The sequence below is a fragment of the Rattus norvegicus genome, chromosome 13 (genome assembly GCF_021556685.1).
Source record: "Rattus norvegicus strain SHRSP/BbbUtx chromosome 13, alternate assembly SHRSP_T2T, whole genome shotgun sequence".
Classification (NCBI taxonomy): Eukaryota; Metazoa; Chordata; class Mammalia; order Rodentia; family Muridae; genus Rattus; species Rattus norvegicus.
Window position 1 is genome coordinate 103862529 of NC_141546.1, and position 26573 is coordinate 103889101.

Sequence of the window (26573 nt, forward strand, 5' to 3'; positions counted from 1 at the left end):
TGCTCACCGGGCAAGTGATTTTCCTTTTCCCAGGTCCCTAACAGCTTTCTTACCTAACAGCCACCTTACCTGTGGAATGTGTGGCTGGCATGTGGAGAATCAGTTCAAGGATGTTGCTCTGTGTCTCAGAATCACTGCCTTTAAAAAGTAGTTTCCAGGGGTTGGGGATTTAGCTCAGTGGTAGCGCAAGGCCCTGGGTTCGGTCCTCAGCTCCGGAAAAAAAAAAAAGTAGTTTCCGCAATGTCTTGAGGTTTTCTTTCCTTTCTCTGAACCTGTGGAAACTGAAATCTCCCATCCCTGTAACGCAGGGTCCAGTACATCCTGCCGGAAAAAGCTCCTTGGTGCAGGAGAGGTTGTCCAGTCACCTCTATGAGGGACTTCTTCACTGGGCTGAAGTGTATATGCCTAGTGGTTGCTCCTGGCCAAGACACCAGATCTCCAGCCTTCAGGTGTCTTAAGCTGGTACGTAGAAGTGGCTCCTTGCAACTTGAGTGTGTTTATTCAAGGTTCTCTCCCAGCCCATCTTTGATCTCAAGAGCAAGCATTTCCATGATGGGAGATCTGGAATGTGTGTGGGACCTGCATGAGGGAAGTGTGTACCAAGAGGCCGTGGCTTCTCCTCACCGATTGGTCCTAGGTCTCCTCTGGGATCTCCTCCTTGGTTTGTGCCAACTCACAGCACCGCAGTTATTCACGTTTGTGTGTGCATATGTTCCGTGGTCAGTTGAAAGAGAATTGCCTAAGGGAGACTTTTAATATTGGCACAGCACAGAGAATTCAGAGGAAATCAGAGTTTTCAGAAGAGTTCTCCCTTGCTCTGTGGAAGAGCAGAAGTCTAGGACTGAGGATTTCCCCAGCATGTGCTTTCTGACTGAATTATGTTCCTGCCCGTCAGGGATACAAATATTGACCTCTTCCTAGCAAATTGAGCTCACCTGGGTTCCAGCAGTCTTGTCTGTTTCTTGAAAAAGAATTTGGACACATTCTTTCTTTTGAACTTTTCATTGCTTGGTTACCTAGTGCTGTGTGGGTTTCAGATCCATCCCGAGCCTCGGAATTTTGTTAGGCACTTGGTTGGAGGTAGGGCAGGAGGAGAGATAAGATGAAATACTTAATTAGCCAATTAAGGACGGAGGGAAACAGACACCAACGCTTCAGCAGGGAGGAAGTTAGTGTCTGAAATGAGCTTTTTGATCTCCCAGACTGATTAAATAGATTTAATTTTGCCCTCCTCCTAGGGAAGGTTGATTGAATGGTCCCAGGGGTGGGCGGGGCCAGTAGCTACAACTTTGTAGTGTGTGTGTGTGTGTGTGTGTGTGTGTGTGTGTGTGTGTATGTGTGTGTGTTTGGGAGAGTGAAATACAGCTAGACTTGAATTCCAACTCCGCCACTTGCGATTTCTTTCACATTTATTTACTTTGTGTGGGTATATGTGTGGGCATGCTTGTGGAAGTGACATTTGGTTCTCTTTTCCCGCTCTGTGGGTCCCAGGGATCAAACTCGAATTGTCAGGGTTGGTGGCCAGCATTTTCTGGCCCTGCGTAGCTCTGCTGTTTTTCACAAGTGTGATGGTGGGCTGACTTCATAGCCTTTCTGACCGTCTGTTTCTTCACCTGCAAGGTGCAGCCAGGCAGCTATGGCTTGCCAGAGCATCTATGAGACTTCAGTGTGACACTGTATAATGTACTGCCTGTCAGGAGGGTGTTTGTGTGTTGGCGGCCTCGTATGTGGCCGTGAATGCGTTCTTTGTTACTCAGCAGACTGGATTCACATGTGTACCAACATACACATAAAGCTTTGTCCTTGACTTTATTTTAGGCTATTGGCTCACAGCAAACATGTCGGGCTGGCAGCTGCATGTGGCCCTTCATTCTGAAGGCCGTCTGTAGTACCCCAGGCAGTAGGGAAGTTGGTCAGGAAGAAGGCAGAGAAAAGAATTCCTTTGCCGGTCCACTGTTCTCTGGGACAAGGAACCTAGTGTGTTGTGCTGGGTCTTTGCATTCTGAATGCCGAGATCAGGGTTAGTTAAAGGATGTTGGGATCACTGCCCATCTCGAGGAAGGGTGCAGAAGTGAGTTGCTCAGGAAGGCCATCCCCAGTAGCCTTGATTTCCTTCTCTGAAGCCCCAACACAGAGTTCGCTTGTGGTAGGACAAGGCCAGCCAGCCGCAGGTGGTTAAATTTTGATGTTGCCTTTCATTCAAGAAACCCGAAGTATTTGACAAACATTTACTCACTGATCTCCCTATCCACCTCCTGGGAGGGAACGGGCGAAGAAAGGGAATCAGGCATCCTCAGGGGTACGTGTGTCCTCAGAGCAGTGACCACAGTGACTTGGGCAGATTTCCCACCTGCAGAACTGCATGCTGGGAGGGTCACAAGGTCAAAGCCTAGAAAAATGCAAGCTTGACCAAGATTCTTGTATTTGGGAAGAGAAAGGAAATTGAATCTGCCTGGACCTGCAGTGCCTTCAACATACATTGCATGCAAGCTATGAAAACAAATACTCCTGGAGCCATTTATAATTCTGAATTAAAGGGTGCTACGTGAGGACTATGCATGCACATGCACGGCGAGGGCGGCTGGGTCCGAGTTGGGCTATAAATGACTTATCGATCTGCATTTTGCTGTCTTGTCTCTCCTTTCTCTTTTTTTGGGGAGTTTATGGGGTGGGGCAAGGCTTTTTCTGTGTAGCCCAGGAATTCAAAGAGATCTGCCTCTATACATGCCTCCAGAGGGCTAGTATTACACCATGCTGGCTTCTTTCCGTTTTTTTTTTTCCTTGTGGTTCTGTGTTTTATTTATTTATTTTAAAAGAATTACACACACACATACACACACACACACAGACACATAGACACACATACATACATACACACAGACACACAGACACACAGACACATACACACAGACACACACAGACACACCTACACAGAGACACATACACACAGACACACACAGACACACCTACACAGAGACACACACACATAGACACAGACACACATGCACAGACTTACACACGCATACACATACATACACACACGCACACACATACACATACACATATACACATAGACACACATAGAGACACACACAGGCACACATAAAGACACACACACACACACACACACACACACACACACACACACACACAGTAGCTGTCTTCAGACACACCAGAAAAGGGCATTGGATCCCATTACAGATGGTTGTGAGTCACCATGTGGTTGCTGGGAATTGAACTCAGGACCGGTGGAAGAGCAGCCAGTGCTCTTAACCGCTGAGTGGTCTCTCCAGCCTCAGTTCTGTGTTTCCTACTTTCTTTTTCTACTGTGTTTTATTTGCCACAACCGTTGGTTTGTCAGCCTGACGCATAACGTTTGATAGGTGGCCATGTAGCTTCATCCTCAGGCTACTGCATTCCACCCAGATCAAGATTGCATCCCAAGCTCCCCCCCTCAGGCCGACCCAGGGGACCTTTGTGTTTTTGTCAGAGATCCTGTAGAGTAGCTGGCCATTCCACAAATGTTACTGTCTGTCTGTAGGAAGAAAGAATTCCGGCGAGGAAAAAAACAAAAACGGAAAGGGGTAGTATGGTGGTGGTCTAACCTCTTACAGTCAGGAAATTACCATTTGGGGGTGGTGGAGGATGGCTCAGTGCTGAAGAACATTTTCTGGGCTCGTGGAGGACCTGGGTATGGTTCTTGATACTCACGGCTGGTGGTTCACAGCCACGTGTGAACCTCAGCTTCCGGGGTTCGGACACCCTCTTCTGGCCTCTGTGGCGCACCCATCAAGATGAGCAGGTACACACGTACTGATGTAAGTAAACTAAACGGTAAAAGATGCCTTTGAATCCATAATGTGTGAGATTTTAGTGTGTGGCTGTATTCTAGACTTAGCCTTTCGGGGGGTGGGGACCACTGCCTAGAGATCTAACTTGCCTTATAGCAATGGTTCACAACCAGTGGGCCGTGACCTATTCCTGGGGGTCAAATGACCCTTTCTCAGGAGTCGCCTGAGATCGTTGGAGAACACAGATATTTTCATTATGATTCATAACAGTGGCGAAGTGACAGCTGTGAAGTAGCAACAAAACTAATTTTGTGGTTGGGGGTCAGCACAACACGAGGGCCTGTGTTAGACGGTGGCAGCGTTGGGAAGGTTGAGGATCACTGTGTTACAGGATTTTAGCTCACAGGGAAGTGCTGTTCATTGCTGACAACTATCAGGCGTTCCTCAGCTACGGTCTAAGCCATGGTCTATGTGAAGGTGTTTAACTTATACAGAGTATATTTTGACTGACAAAAACTGAATTTCCACATTGGGAGTTCCTTCTGGCTTTTCGGTTTTTTTTTTTTTTGTTCTCATATCTCTTTCCTCCAAAGAGTTGGGTGTTAGGCGAGGCAATAAATCTGAAACCCTAGACCGCGCTAGCCAGCCAGGGCTTCTGAGAACATGGGTATCCGGAGCCGTCCCGTTCTGCATAGCCTTGGGTAGGCTTGGGAATTTCCTTCTTCAGGTAGCACCTACACACTGCTTCTCTCTTGCTTCTTTCCCCGAGAGCAGAGCAACTGCCGTCTTGAGAATGACTGAGCGAGATGCCTTGTCCTGGTCTAGCCCGATCCAGCCTGGTGCAGCCTTGCCTGGTCCTCAGGCTTGCTGTGGGGGGCTCTTACCTGTTCACCAAGTCGTTTGGATCTTTTTGCCCGGTTACTGTACAGAGGCTGGGTGCTCCTCAGCGGTCACTCATTCCCGGCCCACCGAGGGCCAGCTCTGGACTTGATGTTTCATCTGCTCAGCTGCCATTTCCTGTTCAGACCCCTGCGCTTGCCCCCACTTTGGTCTGCCCAGCACCATCCGTCCAGTGTTTTATCTCTCTGTGCCCAGCAGATCTCCCTCGCCTGTCTCAATGGAGCCCCTTGGCACTTCTGCATCTCTGGTCCTGGCAACACCCCCTTCTTCTGACACAGCTGCTCCAGGCAGGCACTTGGGGTGCTCTCCAGTCTCTTTTTAAGTCAGTTTTGTTGTTTTGGTTTTTTAACATGCAGAAATGGGTTTCACTGTGACTTTTTTTGTGCATTTATCATTGTCTATCAGCATCATCACCACCACCACCATCATCATCATCATCATCACCACCACCATCATCATCATCACCACCACCACCATCATCATCACCACCACCACCACCACCATCATCACCATCCTTTGTGCGCTTGTCTGTCTCCCTGCACACCATTCTCAGCTCTGGAATGAACCCTTTCTCACCCCCTGAGTAACAGAGCTGTGGTTATTCACTGTGGCCTTTGAGGACTCTGTGGCTTCCACCCGGCTCACTGTTCCCTTCATTGCTGAGGCCCAGGTTTGTCCTGAGATTAAGGCCTGTCCTGCACATACTCTTCAACTGCTCCTTAGGAACTACAACAGAGGGTTTTAAGGACATAATTAAACATGTTTACTTAAATTACACACTGCACTCCCCATCCCCCACCCTCTCTCCACACTGCACTCCCCGTCTCCCTCCCTCTCTCCACACTGCATTCCCCATCCCCCATCCTCTCTCCACACTGCACTCCCCACCCCCCACCCTCTCTCCACACTGCCCTCCCCATCCCCCACTCTCTGTCCACACTGCACTCCCCATCCCCCACCCTCTGTCCACACTGCACTCCCCATCCCCCACCCTCTCTCCACACTGCCCTCCCCATCCCCCACCCTCTCTCCACACTGCACTCCCCATCCCCCACCCTCTGTCCACACTGCACTCCCCATCCCCCACCCTCTCTCCACACTGCCCTCCTCATCCCCCACCCTCTCTCCACACTGCACTCCCCATCCCCCACCCTCTCTCCACACTGCCCTCCCCATCCCCCACCCTCTCTCCACACTGCCCTCCCCATCCCCCACCCTCTCTCCACACTGCACTCCCCATCCCCCACCCTCTCTCCACACTTCACTCCCCATCCCCCACCCTCTCTCCACACTGCACTCCCATCCTCCCCTGGTATTGATTTCCTTCTTTATTCCATCCCCACCCACAATCCCCTGTCCCCTGTCTGTCTGCTACCCCTCATTCTCAGATAAGTCCACCTTCCCTGCCACTGCTCCCCAAGGCCTCCTAGCCTATAAACTCCCTATAAACTGGGGTGGTGGGAGTGGGAGTGCAACCACAGGGTGGCTCAACAACCATCTGTAATGGGATCTGCTGCCTCTTCTGGTGTGCAGGTGTACATGCGGGTAGAGCACTTGTACATAAAATAATTAAATAAACCTTTACAAATTAAAATAAAAAATTACAAACTCAGTGAGCGATATCCTACTGTTTGAAGTGTAGACTTGAGGGTTAGGAGTGCGTCCTGCTTTTTGGAATTCATTACTTATCCTCTAAGGAACAACAATGGCCCGGGGAAAGACATTTTTTAATGACCATATATGAGTAAAACTTTAAAAACATTTTAAAAGTTTATTTTATTTTATTTTACTTTATTTCATGTTTCTCAGCATTTTGCCTGTGTGTTTGTATGTCTACCATATACATGCCAGGTGCCCACGGAGATCAGAACTCCAGTAAGAACTGGCGTTGCAGAAGGCTGTGAGCCACCATAGGGGTGTTAGGAATAGAACCCAGGTTCTCTTCAAGAGCAGTCAGTGCTCTAAACCCCCGAGCCATCCTTTAAGCCCCCAGTTTAAAAATTTAAACAGATATCATTGTTCTTTTCTTTTTTTTTTTGGTTCTTTTTTTTCGGAGCTGGGGACCGAACCCAGGGCCTTGCGCTTCCTAGGTAAGCGCTCTACCACTGAGCTAAATCCCCAGCCCCATCATTGTTCTTATATACCTTTTATTCCTTCAGGCGTGGAAATTAATCACACCTCTAAGATATCTAATATGATGTTATTGATAATGTTGTTATTCTTTGCATGTTGGTGTCTGTGTGTGCACTTGTGTATGTATGCGTGCGTGCATGTGTGCATACATGCGTGAGTGTCCTCTTGTGCATTTCCTGGGAGGCCCAAGATTCTGTGGGAACTTTTCCTCAGTTTCTCATCAGCTGGTGTGTTCAAGCAGGGATAATACTCAGCTGAATCCAGAGCTCGATAGTCTAGCTAAATCATCTTGCTCCAGGGCTCCCAAGCCTGCCTTTGAGGTGCTGGGATTAGATGGCTGGACACCACCTGGCATTTACCTGGTTTCTGAGGGTCTGATCTCAGGGCCTCATGCTTACTGGGCAAATGCCTTATCAACTTCCAGCCCTAATGATCTGATCCCTAACGTTCTGCGTTTGCCTGGATTCTTCAGAAGCATGACTCTGGCCTCTCGTTTTCAATCCTTGAAGTCTGAAGAGATGTGGATGTTGCAGACTGAATAGCTGTGGATGTCGTAGACTCCTGTGGCTTAGGAACATTTGAGGATCAGGCCCAGCTGAGGTGTTTTTGCATTTGAGCTCTGCAGCCCCCATGTCCTTTCTGCTCATCGTTGTCTTGTGCCTCACCTGAGGAGGAAAGGGCCCTGGCCCCCTTCAGTGAGCAGCTCTGCACTCCTGCTCTGTGTGTATGTATTTGGAGGTACATGTATATGTGCATGTGTGTGGAAATCTCAGGAAAATCTTGGTTGCAGCTCTTAGGCACAGTCTACTTTTTGTAGAGACAGGGTTTCTCTTCTAGTCGTGGCTGGCCCAGAACTGGCTCTGTAGACCAGGTTGACCTCAAATAACAGAATCTGCCTGTCTCTGCCCACTGAGTGCTGGGGTTAAAGGTGTGTGTAACTGAACCCAGTTATTAGTTAGTTTTAATGAAAGAGGGACAGGCTTTGTCATTCTGCTTATGACCAAGGCAGCTTGCTTTACTTACAGAACTGAAGTAGGTGGTGATGACGGTCTCGGACTTGTCCCCAGATCATGAGATTGGTTCTTGCTGCTGTATCCGACCCCAGGGCAAAAGGGTGAAAGGAGATTCTGCGCTCATGAAAGTGATTTGTCACGAGTGACCTACAGACGTCAGCTTGTCAGCTCGCTGTATCAGGTCCTCTGAACACACCCTCAGATAGACCCCCGAGGGCTTCAGATTTATATCCCACTGTGCCTGGGCTTCTGTGAGGCAGCAGGTGTTTCCTGAGCTGACTCAATATTTCCCATGCTGTTTCCTCCATCCTGCACACTGACACCCCCTGCACCTGCCCAGACCATCCCCTGGGACCCTCAAACACCACTTTCCCTGGACCGGCTGGTGCATCACTTTCCCTGAGCTGGGTCAGACCTTCCTGCCCTTGTGTCCTCGGCTTTCACCCCCTGATGATTCAGGTTCACAGGCTCTCATGCCTCTCTGTATCCGCCTCTCAGCTGCCTGGGAACTGACCCGTGCTTCAGTAGTTCACAATATGGCCTCCTCTTCTGCTGTTGGTCACTTGTAGCTAGCGGTTCCCCAGACCTGCCCACGCCAGACCCTGCATTCTGACCCAGATGATGGTTATTACGGTGTCCTGTTGTGTTTCATAGGCTGCTGCCCTGCTGCCCTGCAGCCCTGCTGCCCCGCTGCTATGGCTGCTCACGGTTTTACACCAGAGAGCCTTTCTGAGCCAGTTCTCATACTCTCACTCTTCTACTTAGGACCTTTCTTGCTGTGTGATGTTTCTTGGGGATCCTGCGGATTGATGTCTGTATGCAAGTGAGGGCAGGCACAAGGTAAGGCAAGGCCTGTGACTGGGCAGTGAAAAAGTAAGGCGGGTGCAGAGATTTGGAGAGAGGAGAAGGGAGAGGAGCCAAGATGGAGGCAGAGAAGGACGACACAGATCTGTGGCTTTAATTAGCCACCGGTAGCTATGAAATCGTATAAGGGATGGGGTTTTTTTCTTTTCTTTATTAACTTGAGTATTTCTTATTTACATTTTGGTTGTTATTCCCCTTCCCAGTTTCTGGGCCAACATCCCCCTAGCTCCTCCCCCTCCCCTTCAATATGGGTATTCCCCTCCCCATCCTCCCCCCATTGCCGCCCTCCCCCCAACAGTCTAGTTCACTGGGGGTTCAGTCTTAGCAGGACCCAGGGCTTCCCCTTCCACTGGTGCTCTTACTAGGATATTCATTGCTACCTATGAGGTCAGAGTCCAGGGTCAGTCCATGTATAGTCTTTAGGTAGTGTCTTAGTCCCTGGAAGCTCTGGTTGCTTGGCATTGTTGTACATATGGGGTCTCGAGCCCGTTCAAGCTCTTCCAGTTCTTTCTCTGATTCCTTCAATGGGGGTCCTGTTCTCAGTTCAGTGGATTTCAGTATTTGCTGTATTCTGGCTGTGTCTCTCAGGAGCGATCTACATCCGGCTCCTAAGGATGGATTTTTACAGGACGATTTGTCTTATCTAGGTGGGCAGTTTGTATCTGTACCAACTGGCTCTAGGTTTATTGTGTGGGCATTTTGTGGGGTGAAATTTTACTGATATAAATCTGATCAATAAATGACAAGTTTCTAGAGTTTTGATTTTACCGGGTTGCTGGGAATGTGAGCAGAGTCCTGGGCAGAGAGCCGTGAGATAGGCAGTCTCTGATGGGGCTAGCCATGGAGGCAGAGATCGGCCCAGAGAGTAGCCAGCAGTGCTATTGGGATGGAAATCGATAATTTGGTGAGTCGGGTGGAGACATTTAGAGAACTCTGGGCAGAGAGTCCGCCGAAAAAATGACAGTACTGCTGACGCCACGTGGTGCGCCACACCTGTGAGGTGGAGTTTCATTATTTAATATTTACCCCTTCAGATCCAGGTTTAAAGAGACACACAAGGATGCGTGCCGAGCACGGCGGGTGTGTGCAGTGAGCATCAGAAGTGTTTTGTTTCTTAAGTAGATAGTTCATGGTGCACACGTCCCAGGAGCCCAGGGGATTGGCTCAGTGAGTAAAATGCTTGCCGCACGAACAGAAGAATCTGAGTCTGACTCCCCAGCACACACAGTTAAAGCCAGACTCGTTAATGTGCACTGGTAACCGAATGCTGGAAGTGTGGCACGGAGACAGGAAGGTTCCTAGGGCTGTCTGGGCAGTCAGTCTAGATTTCGACTTAAAAATAAGGTGGAGGGGCTGGAGAGATGGCTCAGTGGTTAAGAGCACTGACTGCTCTTCCAGAGGTCCTGAGTTCAATTCCTAGCAACCACATGGTGGCTCACAACCATCTGTAATGGAATCCGATGCCCGCTTCTGGTGTGTCTGAAGACAGCTACAGTGTACTCACATACATTAAATAAATCTTCTAAAAAATAAGGTGGAGAAAGAGATCTAATGTTAATCTTGCCTCTATAGGCAAGTGTACACATGCATGTATTGGGTACCTGCATGCGTGAGCGTACATACAAACAGGCACTTGGAGCCTACACTCACACACTAGATTGCCTTTGGTTACACACACAGTAGAGAGATCCAGGCTCTGATCAGCAATTGATCCCTCGTGGCTGGTCTGGCTGGCCTCAGCACCCTGGTTAACTGTCACTCCAGACATTTCCTGTGTTTTAAGGCTGTCGGTTTCACTGGTAATTCTATTGTGACTTTTCTCTTCACACATATTTTTCTCTACTTATTGGATCATGTGTTGATAATCTTTCTGTTCTGGAATAGACACGTGTGTGTGTGTGTGTGTGTGTGTGCGTGTGTGTGCGTGTGTGTGTGAGAGAGTGTGTCTGTGTGTGTGAGTCTCTGTGTGTGTGAGTCTGTGTGTGTGTGAGTGTGTGTGTGAGTGTCTGTGTGTGTCTGTGTGTGTGTGAGTGTGTCTGTGTGTATGTGTGTGAGTGTATGTGTCTGTGTGTGTGTGAGTGTCTGTGTGAGTGTCTGTGTGTGTGTGAGTGTGTCTGTGTGTATGTGTGTGAGTGTATGTGTGTGTGTCTGTGTGTGTGAGTGTATGTGTGTGTCTGTGTGTGTGTATGTGTGTGAGTGTGTCTGTGTGTATGTGTGTGTGTGTGTGTGTGTGTGTGAGTGTGTGTGTGAGTGTGGTTTGGTACAGCTAGTCCAACAATGGCTGTCTACTAATTGGAAGTTCAAGAATCCAGTAGCTGTTCAGTCCACGAGGCTGGAGGCTGGATGTCTCAGCTGGTCTTTAGCATACCGGGATCCTGAGGAAGTAGGCTGTAAATGCCAGTGAAGAGTGAAAGCAGGCAGGCAAAGAGAAGCAGCTTCCTTCTTTCATGTCTTTTAGATGAGCTACTAACATAAGGTGCGGCCCAGATGAAAGGTAGATCTTCTCACCTCACAGGATCTGAATTAAAAGTGGTTCTTCCCACTTCAGATGATTTAAATAATAATAATAATAATAATAATATTATTATTATTATTATTCCATCACAGGTGTACCCAGCTGCTTGTGTTTCAGTTAATTCCAGATGTAGTCAAGTTGACAACCGAGAATAGCATTAACCTGTGTTGAGTCTGAAAGCATTGCTTAGCCGTCCGGCTTCCCTGGCCCTCTTCCCTTCCACACCGTGGAGTACCTTTGAGCTTGGAGTACACCCGGCCGAGGACACTCCTGTGCTATGCAGTGGCTGTGTCACCTGTGCTCCTTGCTCTGGAATGGAGAAGTGGGAGCTCCTTCATGGCTTCCCGGCTTCAGTTTGTTCTGAGTGCTAGTGGTCAGAATGGAGGGGGACGGTGGTGTATTAACTTTCATGTTGACAGCAGGGTCAGTGGGGACAGTTCAAGCAAAGAGATTTCATCTAAGCCTTTGGGAAGCCGTTAGCATTTTCTCTGGGGTGGGAAGATGGAGGTCCTTAGGGTATCTTACTCTCAGTGTTCTTGAGTGCCTGCTCATGATGGAGGTCATGTTCCTAGGAGCCCTCTTCTGCAATGGAGCTTCAGTGAAGCTTGGGGCGCTGAGCTGGGACACATGTACAGTGGAAAGCAGGTGTAGGTGATAAGAAGCAGGTTCGATGGCACTTGAGACACCCTGCAGAGCCACTTGGCACTTACACGTGCAAGGACTCGTCTAGCACTCTAAGTGCGTTGTTTCCTTGATCTCCACCTTGCCCTGTGAACTCCGGATATCACTGGGGCAGTTTGACAACGGCTTAGAGAGGCGAAGTGACCTTCGAAGAGCGTGCAAACGCTATACAAACACCAGTTCTGTGTAAGCCACTCGGTACAGATGCTAGTCGAGGAGGTGAGTGGGGATCTGGGCAGCAATCCAGAGCTTGAGTTCGTAGACACCGATGAAGGAGGTTTCTGAGTTAAAGGGACCTGTTAAAGGGACCGGTATCAGAGTAGGTAAATAACTTCTGTCGCCGTAAAAGGTTAGGGTCTTGGACTCCACATGGTGTGCATTGACTATTGTTACAAGGAATGGTGGGCTAACAGGGGTCTGAAGGGTGTGAATGCCAAAGTCCTGATGGGTACTGTGAATGATAGCGTGCGTTTAAAGCGGCAAAGTGAAGGGGTGAAACAAAATGTACCTAACGGCTCTCAAGGGCCGAAGAGAAACCGTTTCGTAGAACCATTGGCCTTAGCTTTTTATTCACGGGCTGACTGTCGGGGACACCGTGACAAAGTGCTCTTGCCTGCACTAGACTAATCTAGATTAATCTGGATCTGCACCTTGGATTGAGGGAGGACAGTAGTGCAGGGATCGGCATACCTGAAAAGGAGCCACCATCTGCACAGGTTCAGCTGGGGTCCCTTCATGAGACCCCTGAGGCTTTCTAGTTGATGTTCCCTCCTAGGAGGTGCGGGAAGGCTCACTGACCGTCACCTCCTGCAGTTTCCAGCCTGCTGTAGGCCAGTCTGCTGCCCTAATTGCACATGGCCCTGTCTCAGGAATGCCAGAGTATTCAGATGTCTAGAAGGTTAAACTCAGGGAGGACGACTCTCATCAGTGCAGCCACTGAGACGTTCTCCCCATCCCAGGGTAACACTTTCCAGGTACAGTTATTTTGGGGTTGCTTGTGCTCTGTAAATAAGCCCAGTGCACTGTACTGGTTGCCCCGGTTGGATGCTGGTGGAGTTACTCTCTGGTTTATCGCCGGTGTTTTTTTGTTCGTTTTTTTAAGGGAGAGGCAGATGTTTGTGTCTCCCTAGGGTATGAGTTCTTAGCACGATCAGCAGGATTATGACAAAAATGAAGGATGAGACTGGCAACCAAGGCTGAACTGACTAGGGAGGAACCCCAGTGTTCGTCCTTACTCACGAGGGGTGCCTCCTGGCCATGGTGGTTGTTGGTGGTTCTTATAATGGGTAGTGAGATGTGTAACAGGCTGAACTCCTGAGTGGTAGAGCAGCTTGGCTGTGGATGGGAGATCCATGGTGGCCATTTCTTTTTCTGGTATGGAGTGGCATTGCCTGCTTGATGAATGGGATCCACTGTGTCAGGTGGAGACACCCTAAGAGTAGCTTATGGTTTAGAGCCAATATTATGGTCCTCGAGAGTAGAGCATAAGGGTGATAGTGTGGGTAAGCGGCCATGTAGGCTGCCTGGCCGCTGCTAATGTGTAAGGAGATGTGTAACTGGGGCTGAGATGGCTACCTGGAGGCAACTTGCTTAAGGAGGCACAACAATAAAGGGACACTGTGGGCATGCGCCTGGTGTCCCCAGCATAGCTTCTGATTCGAGTAGGAAAGTAGAAGTGTGCCGAAGAGGTCTAGGAATTGTCGTGCCATTTCTTCCAGATGGGGATGACCTGAGGGTAGGCCTTTGTAAAAGAGCCCTTCCTGGGCCTCAGAACCCTGGGCTCCATGACCAGCGTCAAGTAGTAAAGGGGAGGAACAAGTATAGATGAGAGAGAGGTGGTGCATGTGGCCCAGTCTGCCAGGCAAGAGAAGACTGGAGTCTCCAGAGTGGAGAGAGCCCAGCGCAGTCAAGGCATCGGGGCCAGGGTGGGAATTTAGTGCCTTCCTGAGCATCACTGTGTTGGCCCCTGTTGGGGAAGGAACTCCTATGGGTAGAAACTACAGCAGCCTCTTCTGGAATGGAGTGGCCAGGGGCATCTGTTAGTGAGGACCAGGCAGGGTGGTGCCTAGAAGCCCCATGTTGAATCGGTGTTCTATTAATGTGCACAGCTGCCGGTGCCACCCCTGCCGCCAGCACCAGCGGATACATACGCTCAGCAGTAGAAGAGAACAGGTAAAAAGGCTTAAACTTGACCTAAAGGGCAGGCATCTTCCTTCCTGGATTATGCTGTGTGCATTTCTCTCCTGGGGTGTGGCCAATGGAAAGGCGTCAGGTGGCTGCGGCTATGATGCAATGCCAGCCAAGGGTCTACCAAGCCCAGGAAGCTGACGGGCACAGTGGTCTACCCTGTCCTTATGTCTTGCCCTGTAGCCTAGCTGGCCCCTTGCTAAGTCCATCGGAGGTTCAGAGGTGCAAATAAGGCAGGATGGGAACGCCCCAGGATAAGGAAGCTGGTGTGCTCAGGGGGAGCGACTTCTGACTGCAAGGAGCCAAGTAAGTAGCTCATTTGGGATGCTATGCCCTGCACGGCTGCTCTGAAGGGGGACATGTGAGAGACAGACACACGGATCTATAGGAGCAAGGATAGCGAAAGAGCCAGGTGCAGCTGTGGTATCCTTGGGGGCCTCTATGGTTGTGAAGAGCATGGGTAATATTTCTGCAGATGTTACAGAGGGAATAAAGGTGCCCCCTGTGTGGGAAAACAGGCGTCCCAGAAGCCTTAGGATAGTTAAATGAGAAGCCAGTGCCTAAGAGAGGATTGCCTTCCTGTAAAGTGTTGGCTGGGGAGACCCGGGAGGTCCCGACAATGACAACAGCTGTCGCTTTGGCTTGTGTGCGAGGATTGGATGCTAAGACAGTTGCTGAAGACAGCAAGCTTTGGTCTGGCTGTTCTGGGGAACCCTACTGTACTGTGGTAACCGGCTCACCCATGCTCTGGGAATGCACTGCTCCCCTAGGCTGGTCGTGGAATGCTGGCTCATCTCCTAGATGATTTTACAACCTGTCAAATTGATAGTGACTATCGACCGTCACCCTGGTTCCCCGAAACACGGCAGTGAGGATTGTTCACGCGCATTTTTCTAGTCCTTGTTAATTTCATTTAGGGTAAATATCCGTGAGCAAGATTGTGCTGAGGGTTTTTACTGATCCCCCAGTGTTACAGATACAATGGGATTTAGCCATTGGTTATAAAGGTGATAAAGGTGCCCCACCCACCTTTTCAGATCACTGATGCTCTTTCAGATCTGGCTTCATCCATCCATCCATCCATTCATCCATCCATCCATCCACCCATCCACCCACCCATCCATCCATCCATCCATCCATCCACCCATCAGTGCACCCATACACCCATCCATCCATCCGCCCATACATCCATCCATCATCCATCCATCACGTATCTATTTATTTTTACACAGTGTTTGATAATGTAGAAGTAGTTTATTCCACTAAATAGTTTCTGTGACCCCTTGCTTTCATGTATTTACAGGAGATGAGGGTTTTTTTTTTTTTTTGGTGTTGTTTGTTTGTTTGTTTGTTTTTGCTTCCAGTGCTGGGATTGAACCTGGAGTGGTCACATGTTAGTTGGCGCCTGCCACTGAGCTTTACCACAGCCTTCTTTGTAGTTTCCTTCTTCGTGCTCTGCCACACTCAAAGGCAGAGCAGCGCAGCCGTTCACTGGACTGATGTTGGGCTGGCTGCACCCTTTCCTCGTGCTCAAGACTTTTTCCATCGATTGAAGCCGAAAAATCTTCTCAACAAAGAATTTGAGGCCAAATTTTCCTGTGTCATCCAGGCTGCTCTTAGATCCCTGGATTTTTTTTTTTTTTTTTGGTTCTTTTTTTCGGAGCTGGGGACCGAACCCAGGGCCTTGCGCTTCCTAGGTAAGCGCTCTACCACTGAGCTAAATCCCCAGCCCCAGATCCCTGGATTTAAGCGATGCTCCACCATCCTCAGCCTCCACAGTACTCTGTGTTGTTAGACCTAGAAACATTCATTCATTCATATATATGTATATACATATATATGAATCTAAAAATCCATCTTTATTTTTTGCTAAAAATCTTTATAAGTGATGGTATTTAGGTAGGGATCAATATATATGTCATGCCTTTTGCTGATGGAAAGAAACTTTTAAGACACATCATGATTTCTGGTGCTTGCTGGCTAACTGTACGTAGATATCACTGATATTTCTGATTTCTGTCCTTCTACAATTTCTTTTCATATGAAAATTACTGACTAGTCTATATCTTGACATATTTCCAGGAGAAGTTACTGCCATCAAAATTGGTTCTGTGGGTTTGTTGTTATTGTTATTGTTGTTGTTTTGTTTTGTCCTGGTAATGACGTGGGTTTCCTCACCTTAGTGGCTGAAAATTATTTCTTCCTTCTCTGTGCCACGTGAGTGCCATAGTTGGCTTGTAGCCCCCCAGCTTGAGGATTCATACAGTTATCACTGTAGGAGCCCACATAGGACAGCACCTTCCCAGGCTGTGTTCTCTCCTGCCCCGACAACAGTGTGGCCAAACCACATCTTTTTTTTTTTTTTTTTTTTTTGTCTTTTGTCTTGTTTGTGTCTTGAGACAGGATCTTGGGTAGCCCAGGCTGGCCTCCCATTGCTATGTAGTAGATCACTTTGAACTTCTGATCCCCCGGCTTCTACCTCTGGCATTCTGGGATTGTAGGCCTGGCTTAGGCAGCATTGGCGATCGTACCTAGGGCTTCCTGCATGCTAGACAAAGCACTGTTAGCTGAGCTGCATCCCAGCCGGGAAGCACGTGGTCCTTGTAGAGCCACTGTGCTGAGTTCACGTGTACCACCTGCTCACACCCTGTGAGGGTAGCACATGCAGAAGCCCCAATTACCGGCTGGAGGACCCATGCTCCCCCTTCAGCCTTTCCAGACAATCCACAGGGAAATCGGGTGTGTGGTAGGATGGGAGGCATCGGTAACTCCATCTTGTATTGATCTGTAGTTGATTGAATTCTTTTTTGGAGTCCAGTGTTTGGAGTTTGTCTGGTCTGAACAGTTGTGACGAAGGAAGCTTGTAAACACCATGGACTAAGTGACATTTACTTTACTTGGAGTGTGTTGCCCCTGGGGTATGGTTTCCAAAGTGGACTCTGGGTCAGAGGACAAGCCTGGCAGATCTCGTTACACGGGCAGACTGCTCCCTGGAGCACGGTTAGCCTAAGGTGCCGTTATTAATATTATTAAATGTGTAGCCTTCTTCCTTGTGCTGCATATAGACCAAGGCCGTCAAAAAATAATAATATTAAAAAAATGTGCAGCCTTCCTGGTACTCGGATTGCCCTGGCTTCTGCAATTGCTAATTGCTTGTGGTATCTTAAAACCAAAAGATTTAGGAAAGCTGATTTTTTTTTCCAGTGGAGAGAAGTGAGAGTTATTAACTTTGTTTCCTGGTTTCCGAAAGTCTTCATAAAAACCTCTCATTGTTTTGCTTCGTCTCTTTAGCGTTATACGTTTTTCTCCGTAACCTTTTCTCTTAATTTTTTGGGCTTTTGCTGGGAATTGAACTCAGGACCTCTAGGAGAGCAGTCAGTGCTCTTAACCGCTGAGCCATCCCTCCAGCCTATTTTTGGGCTTTTGAGATAGTGCCTCCTATATCTCAGGCGGACCTAAACTTTCTTTGTAGCCAAAGATGACCTTGAACTCATGATCCTCCTCTCATCTCCACCTCCGGAATGCTGGGTTTACAAGAGGCTGCGTACCCCCACACCTGGCTTTGGTAGCTGTTCCTGGAAACACATCTAGTCTTCACCCTCATGAGCAGCAGTGGAAAAGCAAGAGTGGGGGCTGGAGAGATGGCTCAGCAGTGAAGAGCACCAACTGCTCTTCCAGAGTCCTGAGTTCAATTCCCAGCACCCACATGGTGGCTCACAACCATCTGTAATGGGATCTGATGCCCTCTTGCGGTGTGTCTGAAGACAGTGACAGTGTATTCACATACATTAAAGAAAAAAATAAAAGAAAAGCAAGAGTGAGCGACCCTTATAAAGGGTAAAGAAAGGGTAAAGAGCAAAGGGCAGAGGGCAAATGCAAACGCGTCCACTGGGGACCTCACTGCATGGTTGCGTCTTAAGGTTTGCTCCTCCCCTGCCTAACGATGCAGCTTTTCCCTCCACAGCCAGCAGATTTTTGTCTTTGCTTTGTGGTTTTCACCAAGTCAAAAATACTACATTGAAGTGGAGAGTGGCCTTCCTACAGTGTTTGCCCAAACTGTAAACGAACTCCTTTTATTACCAACTGCGTCACGTTGCCTGTCACGTTGCCTGTCACTACGCCTGTCCTTAGCTTCTACTTAGAAACTGGTGTCTAGCTTCCTCAGGGGCAGCTCCAGGACTCTGAAGAGGAGGCCAGAACCTTTTCAGGGCAGACCACACCTTTGGAGAACCGGCACTCTGTGTGTGTGTGTGTGTGTGTGTGTGTGTGTGTGTGTGTGTGTGTGTGTGTGGTGTGTCCCTGCATGTGTGGTGGACAACTGCTTGCGTCTGTGCTCATATCGGGGTGGAAGAGCTCGTGTAGCTCTTGCGCCTGGTACAGAACTACAAGTGTCTCTCACCTCATTTCACAAAGGAGTTCCGCAGCTCCTCAGAACCAGGAATCCGTTCTCTGAGAGCTTGTGAGCTGTGTTACATCCCTGTGGGAAGTAACCTGAGTCTGTCTGAATGTCAGTGGCTGCTGTCTGTTGAATGGTAACTGTGGGTGTTAGGACATGGATAAGGGCTGAAGAAATAGTTTGGGTCGATCCCTGGGAGATCTTTGGAGTTCAGTTTCTGAAGTGGATTTTAATCTTAATTTTAGTTCGTTGTGGATAAGTCTTTTGTGAAATTCAGGTTTTTTTTTTTTTATTTTTCCATAACACCTACAATATATTGACCAATACTTGTGTGTGTGTGTGTGTGTGTGTGTGTGTGCACTCGTGTGTGTATGTATGTATGTTCCTGGGGACTATTAAACCAAGGGCCTTACACACCTCTACCACAAAACTATATCCCTAGTCCTTGAACATGTCGAGAGAATTCTTTTCGTCTTATTACCCTCCTCCCTGATTTTCTTATTTGAATTAGATTTTTAAATTTTAGTTTTGAGATTATAATCTAATTACATTTCTTCCTTTCCTCTATTCCATCCAATCCCACCCCTATACCCTTCTGTGTGTTAGAGCAAAGAGGAAACCTCTGTGTTTTCATCTTAGAAAAAAACAAAACAAAACAAAACAACTACTACTTGGGGGATTTATTATTGTCCAGGAAAAGACTGAAGCAAAAAACTTTAAAGCAGTAAACTTAAGTTTTGGTGTCTAGCCGGGCTGGTTGGTACACACATTTAGTCCCAGCACTTGTGAGTGAAAGTCAGGCAGACTTCTGAGTTTGAGGCTAGCCTGGTCTATAGAGAAAGTTCCAGGATAGCTAGGACTATTCAGAGAAACCCTGTCTCACAAAACAAAATCGAACAAATAAAATTGTTTGTGGTAACAGTTGCCTGTGACCTCTGTTCCTTATGAGAAACGAACTGTAGTGGTGATAGGTTCACGTATCATTGGCCTGGGGCTGTGGCCAGCGTTCAGGAGGCTCTGTGGTCTAGCCTCAGCAGCACTTCCCTGTAATATCAGCCTTTCGGAGGCTGAAGCAGGAGGTTCAGAAGTTCAGGGCTAGTCTCCATTGTGAGCCCCATGAGGCCCTGTTCCCCTCCCTCGACAAACCCTGCAGATTTTGTGGTGCTATATTTTTAGATTGCCCTGGCTTTTTTGAATCATGGACTGCCCACCAGAGACAGATCAAAGGGACCGTACAGATACTGTATAACTCGGCAAGTGTTCTTGAGCTGCCCTGCATTACCTATGTCTCTTGTCTCTAGCCTCTTTGGAGGGTCATTTGTCTCCTTGGGGAATTGCAAGGCCTTCTCTAGGGTTTCTGATTTCCTGATACCCACGGGGGCAGATTTCTTACAGTTACAAATAAATCTTACATTAGTTTGTTTTGAGAGTTTCATAACTTATTTTGAAATAATTTGAGATGTGTGTGTCAGTTTGTGTATGTGTGTGTGTCTGTGTGTGTGCTTGTGTGTGTGTTTGTGTGCATGTTTGTGTGTGTGTGTTTGTGTATGTATGAGTGTGTCTATGTGTGTCTGTGTGTTTGTATGTGTTTGTGTATGTATGTATGTGTGTGAGAGTGTATGTGCATGTGTTTGTGTGTGTCTGTGTGTGTTTGTGTGTCTGTGTATGAGTGTGTCTGTATGAGTGTGTCTGTGTATGAGTGTGTCTCTGTGTGTGTGTCTGTGTGTCTGTGTGTGTTTGTGTGTCTGTGTATGAGTGTGTCTGTGTGTAAAATTCTGGACAGGAAGTTTCCAATGGAAAGAGGATGATTGACAGGCCAGAGAAGAGAGAAGCTTGGAGGGAAGTGAGTGACTTCCCCGAAGAGAGCTTCAGCTGAGAGAAGAAGCTGCTAGAGGAAAGTGTGTCTGGGAAATTTATCGTCTGTCCCAGGTTCAGGTTAGATGTCCTTTACCTGAAATGTTTGGGATGAGAAGGGTTTCCTGATTGTGGAACACTTGTGTAGACTTTACCAGTTGAACATCCCTAATGTAAAACTCTAAAATAAAAATAATTTTTTTCAATGTAGCTAGGAGTTGGTGGCACATGCCTTTAGTTCCAGCACTCAGGAGGCAGAAATAGGTGTGTCTGTGTGTCTGTCTGTGTGTGTCTGTGTGTCTGTCTGTGTGTGTGTGTGTGTGTGTGTGTCTCTGTGTGTGTGTGTGTCTGTCTGTGTGTGTGTGTGTGTGTGTGTGTGTGTGTGTCTGTGTGTATGTGAGAGTGTGGATGTCTATGTGTGTCTCTGAGTTCCAGGACAGCGAGGGCTATGCAGAGAAACCCTGCCTCGAGTCCATAGAGCCAGGCTGAGGAACGCTTGGGCTTCGGTTCAGGGTCATGAAGGATGCACAGAGATTTAACGTGCGTCTTCATTTTCAAGACCTCACCAGTCAATGACGATGTCAGTTACATCCAGGACTCTGTCAAGTCAGGATGGAGAGGTCAGAGGACACAAGGGTTGGGGGATGCAGCAGCTGAGAGACACACACGGAGATCTTTAGAAGGTTAAAGTAGAGGCGTGAGGCACAAGAGGTGCAAAGGAGAGGATGAGGGAAGGGAGGAGGTGTATGCCTCCTTGCTGGCCCTCCATGCTGGTCGAAGGACCCCCACCTGTGATGGCATGTTCTGTCAACTCAACACAGTGTAGAATCACCTGGGAGAATTCTCCGTGCGGGATTATTTAGATCAGCTTGGCCTATGGGTATGTCTGGGCGGAGGCAGGGGCGGGGGCGTTGTTTTGGTTTTTGACAGTTGCTGTGGGTGGCACCATTCCCTAGGCTTTGGTCCCAGTCTCTGTAAGTACAAGAACTGGGCTAGGTGGCAGGTTCGCATGTGTGGATTCTCCCCTGCTCTTGACTGTGTGGATCTGAAAGCTTCAGGTTCCTCCAGGATGGACTCGATCCAGTAACCCTGAGCTAAATTAAGCCGCTCCTCGCCTTGGTTGGGTTTTGTGAGGGTGTTATCAGCAGAAGTGAGAGGACAGCACCTCTGTGCTGGGAAGTCCCTGTATGTGTCACCAGGTACTCACGGCTCATTAGGCTCCTGCCTTTCAGGTGCCCATCTCATCTGAAATGATCTCCTTTGGGTCTACATCTTCTCCTCTCCTCCGCCCCCTGGGCCCAGTCACAGCCTACCAGCATTTGTAATTTCTGTCCTCTGCAGCTTCAGGACTGGCCGAGGCTGCTGCTGCAGGTTAAGTCATTAGAAATGCCAGAGCGTTTATCTCCACAGTACGTCACTTCTGTCTTAGTGAAACTTTCACTGTTTTGCGTTCTGCCGCTCTGTCTCCCATCTTCATTTTTACTTTCCCCGTCCAGTGTTTAAAATAGCCAAGAGTCAGCCAACTGTGTCTCTAAGCAGCCTTCTTAACATCCCACCAGTTGGCTCAGACTCAAGGAATGTGGGCTTCTTCTTCTCCTTTTCTTAAAGCTGGTTTAAGCTTAACGTAATTAGGAGAGCATTTGCTTCAGAACCGGGCTCAGCAGGCACCTTGCACATATATATATATTTTCCTTAGCTGTGATCTCGTAGCCTGGATACCTGTATTCTTCCTGTTCATTTTCAGAACATGTAGTTGCTGGAATTAGCAATTTTTCTAATTGGCTATTCCCAGTGTATTGTTGAAAAGCTGATGCTAGCTGAACTGTCCTGAGTTCTGACGATACTCTGGAATTGCGTGCTTTCAGATTCGGGACAAGACCAGCCCTTGTGGGTCACAGGCTCCTGGAACGTACTGAAACTAATTTTTTGATTCTTGAGGATGATAGGAGATTATTTTATTCTTGTGAGGAAGTGGTCTGAGGAGCTTCTGGTATGGGTTTTCCTGCAGACTAAATAGAAATGAAACCAGTGTCCCATATTGTGGTTTTGGATGAATTTTGTAAGTAGTGGGCATTTGCTGCTGACCACGGCTGTCAGTTCCCAACTGCTGACCTGCCTGGGGAAGCTTTCTTTACATCTGTAAGCATTTATTGTGTGTGTGTGTGTGTGTGTGTGTGTGTGTGTGTGTGTGTGTACACAGAGCTCAAAAGACAGCTTGGGAAGATTGATTTACTCCTGCCATGTGGGTCTTAGGAATTGAACTCTGAACCCAAGGCTTGGTGGCAAGCCCCTTTCCCGGCTGGATCCTCTCGTTGGCCCTGGTGAGAAAGTCTTGTTCCTTTCACTCCTGCTTGCTTGTGCATCTGTCAGTGCACATTAATTAATTAATTAATTAATTAATTAGCTGCATTAGAGCTTTTATCTGAAAGCTCCTTAGCTGGGCTAGCGTAGCTGGCAAAGGCCTCTCTGCCGTGGAGGGGCTGCTGTATGCCATGAACACTGTGTGCCTACACGCGTGTATGCATGTACCAGAGCACCTTTTCTTCAGGTCACAAACACACCAAGTATGTGACGGTCCTCCACCTGGTTCATGGCTTTTCGGTATATATATAAAAAAATACATATTTTATTTGTCACGTGTGTACCCATTGTGTCCTAGGAATGTCCTGGATGCCGACTGTTCAGATCTGCCAGGCTGGTGGTCGACTTGGCTGAGATAGCAGGAGTGGTGTGATAAACGTCACTGTCTTTACGTGGCAGGTCATGGTGTTAGGTGCCCACATCCCATCTCGTCACTGTAGCCTTGCCACAGAGGAGCTGCTGTGCTTGGCGTGCTAGCTGATAATGGTTCTCTTCACCAAGCTCCTCTTTGTGCATTTACCGTGACCCAGCCCTGAGAGAGAGGTGTCCTCCTGCTCCCTCCACAGCCTCCGGGTCCAGACTCTCACAGTTCCTGCTGAGAGATCACATGGAGCCCCTTGGCCACTGTGGATTGATTTTACTCTCAAAGAGTTAGGGATGCGTCGGCTGGGTGGTGGCCTTGTCACCCCAGGATTTGGGAAGGCGGAGGCAGGAGGATCAGAAATTCAAGGGCACCCTTGGCCACAGAGTGAGTGTGGGGCTGCCCTGGGCTACACAAAACCTTATTTAAAAAAGTAAACAAAAGCAGCAAAGTGTTTAGCCCCTTTAAAGAGTAAGGAGCCTTCGGCTTCCAGCAAGGAGTGTTTGGGACATCCCTGTCCTCCTTCTGTGTGACCCACAAGCCGAGGAAGGTCAGCAACAGCACTCCAGGGACCTGGTCAGCGTTCACAGGTCTTTTTCAGGCTCTACCGAGGATGCTTGGGGATGGAGAGCTGTGTGTGGAGCGTGCACCACAATAAAGTGAGGACCCAGAGGGCTGCAAGGTTGCAAGCCACCTGCTGGCTGTGGGATCCTCGTGGGCAGCTGTGGCAGTTGAAGTGGACTTGGTGGAGAATTCCACTGTCCCCATCTGAGGTGGGACCCTTTTGCACAGAGGCTCTCACCCTTCCGAATGCTGCCACCCTTTAATACAGTTCCTCACGCTCTGGTGAGCCCCAAACATAAAATTACTTTTGTTGCTACTTCATAGCTAATTCTGCTACCGTTATGAATCGTAGTACGAATATCTGGTATGTGACCCCCAAAGAGCTGGAGACCCACGGTTGAGAATCTCTGCTTGTGCGGTTGGCTCTGGCTTCCAGGCACCTGAGCCCGCGGGAGTTGTGCTTTGTTGTACAATCTTCGTTCTTGTTCTGGAGTCTTCTCTACTGAAAACTGTGTGGTTTTTAAAGTTAGTGCATAAAATGATGTTTCCCTGTGACACGTCAGACCTAGATAGCAGCATGGCTGGCCATACTTAGACTCCCAGTTCACGAGCCCCTTCTTCCCTCCAGTACTCTGCTTTCCTCTCTCTCTCTCTCTCTCTCTCTCTCTCTCTCTCTCTCTCTCTCACACACACACACACACACACATACACAGAGGCACACACACACATAAGCATACACACATGCATGCCAGCACATATGCATGCATACATGAACACATATGCACATACATGCACACATGTACTCACACATGTATGTGTGCATGCACACGAACACACATGCATACAGGCACACATATACATGCACACATGCACACACACAGATGCACGGTTGCAGTAGCATGCACATGCACACGTGCACACACACAGTCTCGGGCTTGTTCACATGCACACCCATGTGTACATGCACACACACACAAGCACGTACTCATACACACAGGCACATATGCATGCATGCATGCATGAGAGCACATGCACACACATACACTCATTCACACATGCATACACACACACACACAGTAGACATACATCACCCACCCATACCGCCCCCACACACAGTTAAATCTATGTTCGGCATATGAGAGGAAGTATGCAATGTTTTTCTCTCCCCTTTACCCTCTTGTTCTCCTTTTAGATCTCTTTCAACCCATGTCCAAGGCCCTGCTCTCCTGTCTGACATGTGCAGACTCAGAACTTCTTTCTGCCCTTACTGCCTGTATGGCATTTCCTGTTAAGCCGGACCTGATTTCGTGAATTGCCGTCGTCTGTTTTGAAAGCCAGGAATCTGAAAACGTCAGCGTCATCCATTGCATTATGTTGTTTTAGATGCGGTTCATAGAGTCAACAAGAGAGACGGTGCTATAGACGGAAGTAGCCAGTGTGTGGTGTCCTCGTGGGCCATGGTCTGTCTGTGATGGACCCTGTGGTGCTGCTTCTCTGCAAGCCTGGCTCTATGCAGCCTCCCACTGCTGTACCACAGGGGATGGGCACACCGGGCTCCAGTTGCCTGGTTATCTTTTCACTCAAGTGTTGGTGGTGGGGCTCAATCAGGCTTTGTGCTACACAGTGCTCAGCCACTGAGCTGTTTCTCACAGGGCTGGCATTTATAACTGGTGCCTTAGCTTTTAACGCTACTTTTATCTCTCTGGTGTGTGTGTGTGTGTGTGTGTGTGTGTGTGTGTGTGTGTCTGAGTCTATGTTTATATGTGTAGATGTCTGTGTATATGTTTATGTCTGTGTATCTGTATGTGTTTTTTTTTTTGTTTTTTTTTTTTTTGGTTCTTTTTTTCGGAGCTGGGGACCGAACCCAGGGCCTTGCGCTTCCTAGGTAAGCGCTCTACCACTGAGCTAAATCCCCAGCCCATCTGTATGTGTTTATGTGTGTGTCTATGTATGTTTATGTGTGTGTGTGTGTGTATGTGTGTGTGTTTGTATGTGACTGTATGTGTCTGGGTCTGTGTTTCAGAAGTCAATGTCTGGTGTCTTTTGTCACCTTCCCCTTATTTATTTGGGCAGGGCCTCCCTTTAAACCTAGAATTTGTTGTTTGAACAATGCTGTGGGAGCCCTGGGATCCTCCCGTCTCCCTGCCTTCTGCAGCACGGGGTACCAGGTGTGCACCACTGTACCTGACTTTGCCTCTGGTGCTGGACACCCAAACTCAGGTTCTGTTGTTTGCTCAGCAGGCTTGCCTATGCTGAGCCATTCCTCCAGCCCCTTGTTTTGTTTTTTCCGAATGCAAGCTTTCCTGGAGTAGGAGACCACAGCGGGCATATGTCATCTGGCTAGAGCTGAAGAATCTTTCATTTACTATCAGACTCCAAGGGTTTGTACAAGCCATGGCCTCTGCTACCCAGCAGACTTTCGGGCAGGATGAAGTTGCACACGTGAAGAGCATGCCTGGGCAGGAGGCGAGAGACGGCCCTGGCCCATGCATCATCTCTCCTTCCAAACTCTCCCTGGAATGCATCTGTAACTGTGGGAGATCTCTCGGCATGTTAGCAGCTGCCCTGGAGGCACAGAGTGCTGCAGGCACACATCCCAGACTGTGGGATGAAGAGGGTCTGCCCAGCTGGGGACGAGGTGGGTATGGCGGCAAAGTCAGAACTTCAGGATGGGAGGGCGTGGAGATACACTTGTATCTGAGGTTCTTCTTCTTTTGTTTTGTGTTCTTTTTAACTTAAAAGCACTTAATAGACTCTCCGAAGCCATAGACTAAAACCAACATACCTAAAACAGGAAACAGAATCAAGGCAGACTGAGGCCATTTTCCTGATGATGCCGTCTTATTGCCTTTGCTACTTGAATCTTTGTGCAGTCATTTCTTTATTTTACCTTTCTAGTTTCAGGTCAGCTGAAGGGAACTTTACTTAAAACCAAAAGGAAAAAAAAAACCCA

General features: G+C 48.3%; 1 protein-coding gene across 2 annotated transcripts in view; it reads left to right on the plus strand.

Moving 5' to 3' along the window:
* Positions 1–26573, plus strand: part of Ptpn14 (protein tyrosine phosphatase, non-receptor type 14) — a 152220-nt gene that overhangs the window by 1761 nt on the left and 123886 nt on the right. Inside the window, exon 1 of one of the 2 annotated variants that reach the window (XM_087581054.1) lies at positions 309–462. The gene's annotated coding sequence lies outside the window, so the exon portion shown is untranslated. 2 annotated transcript variants of the gene reach the window in all.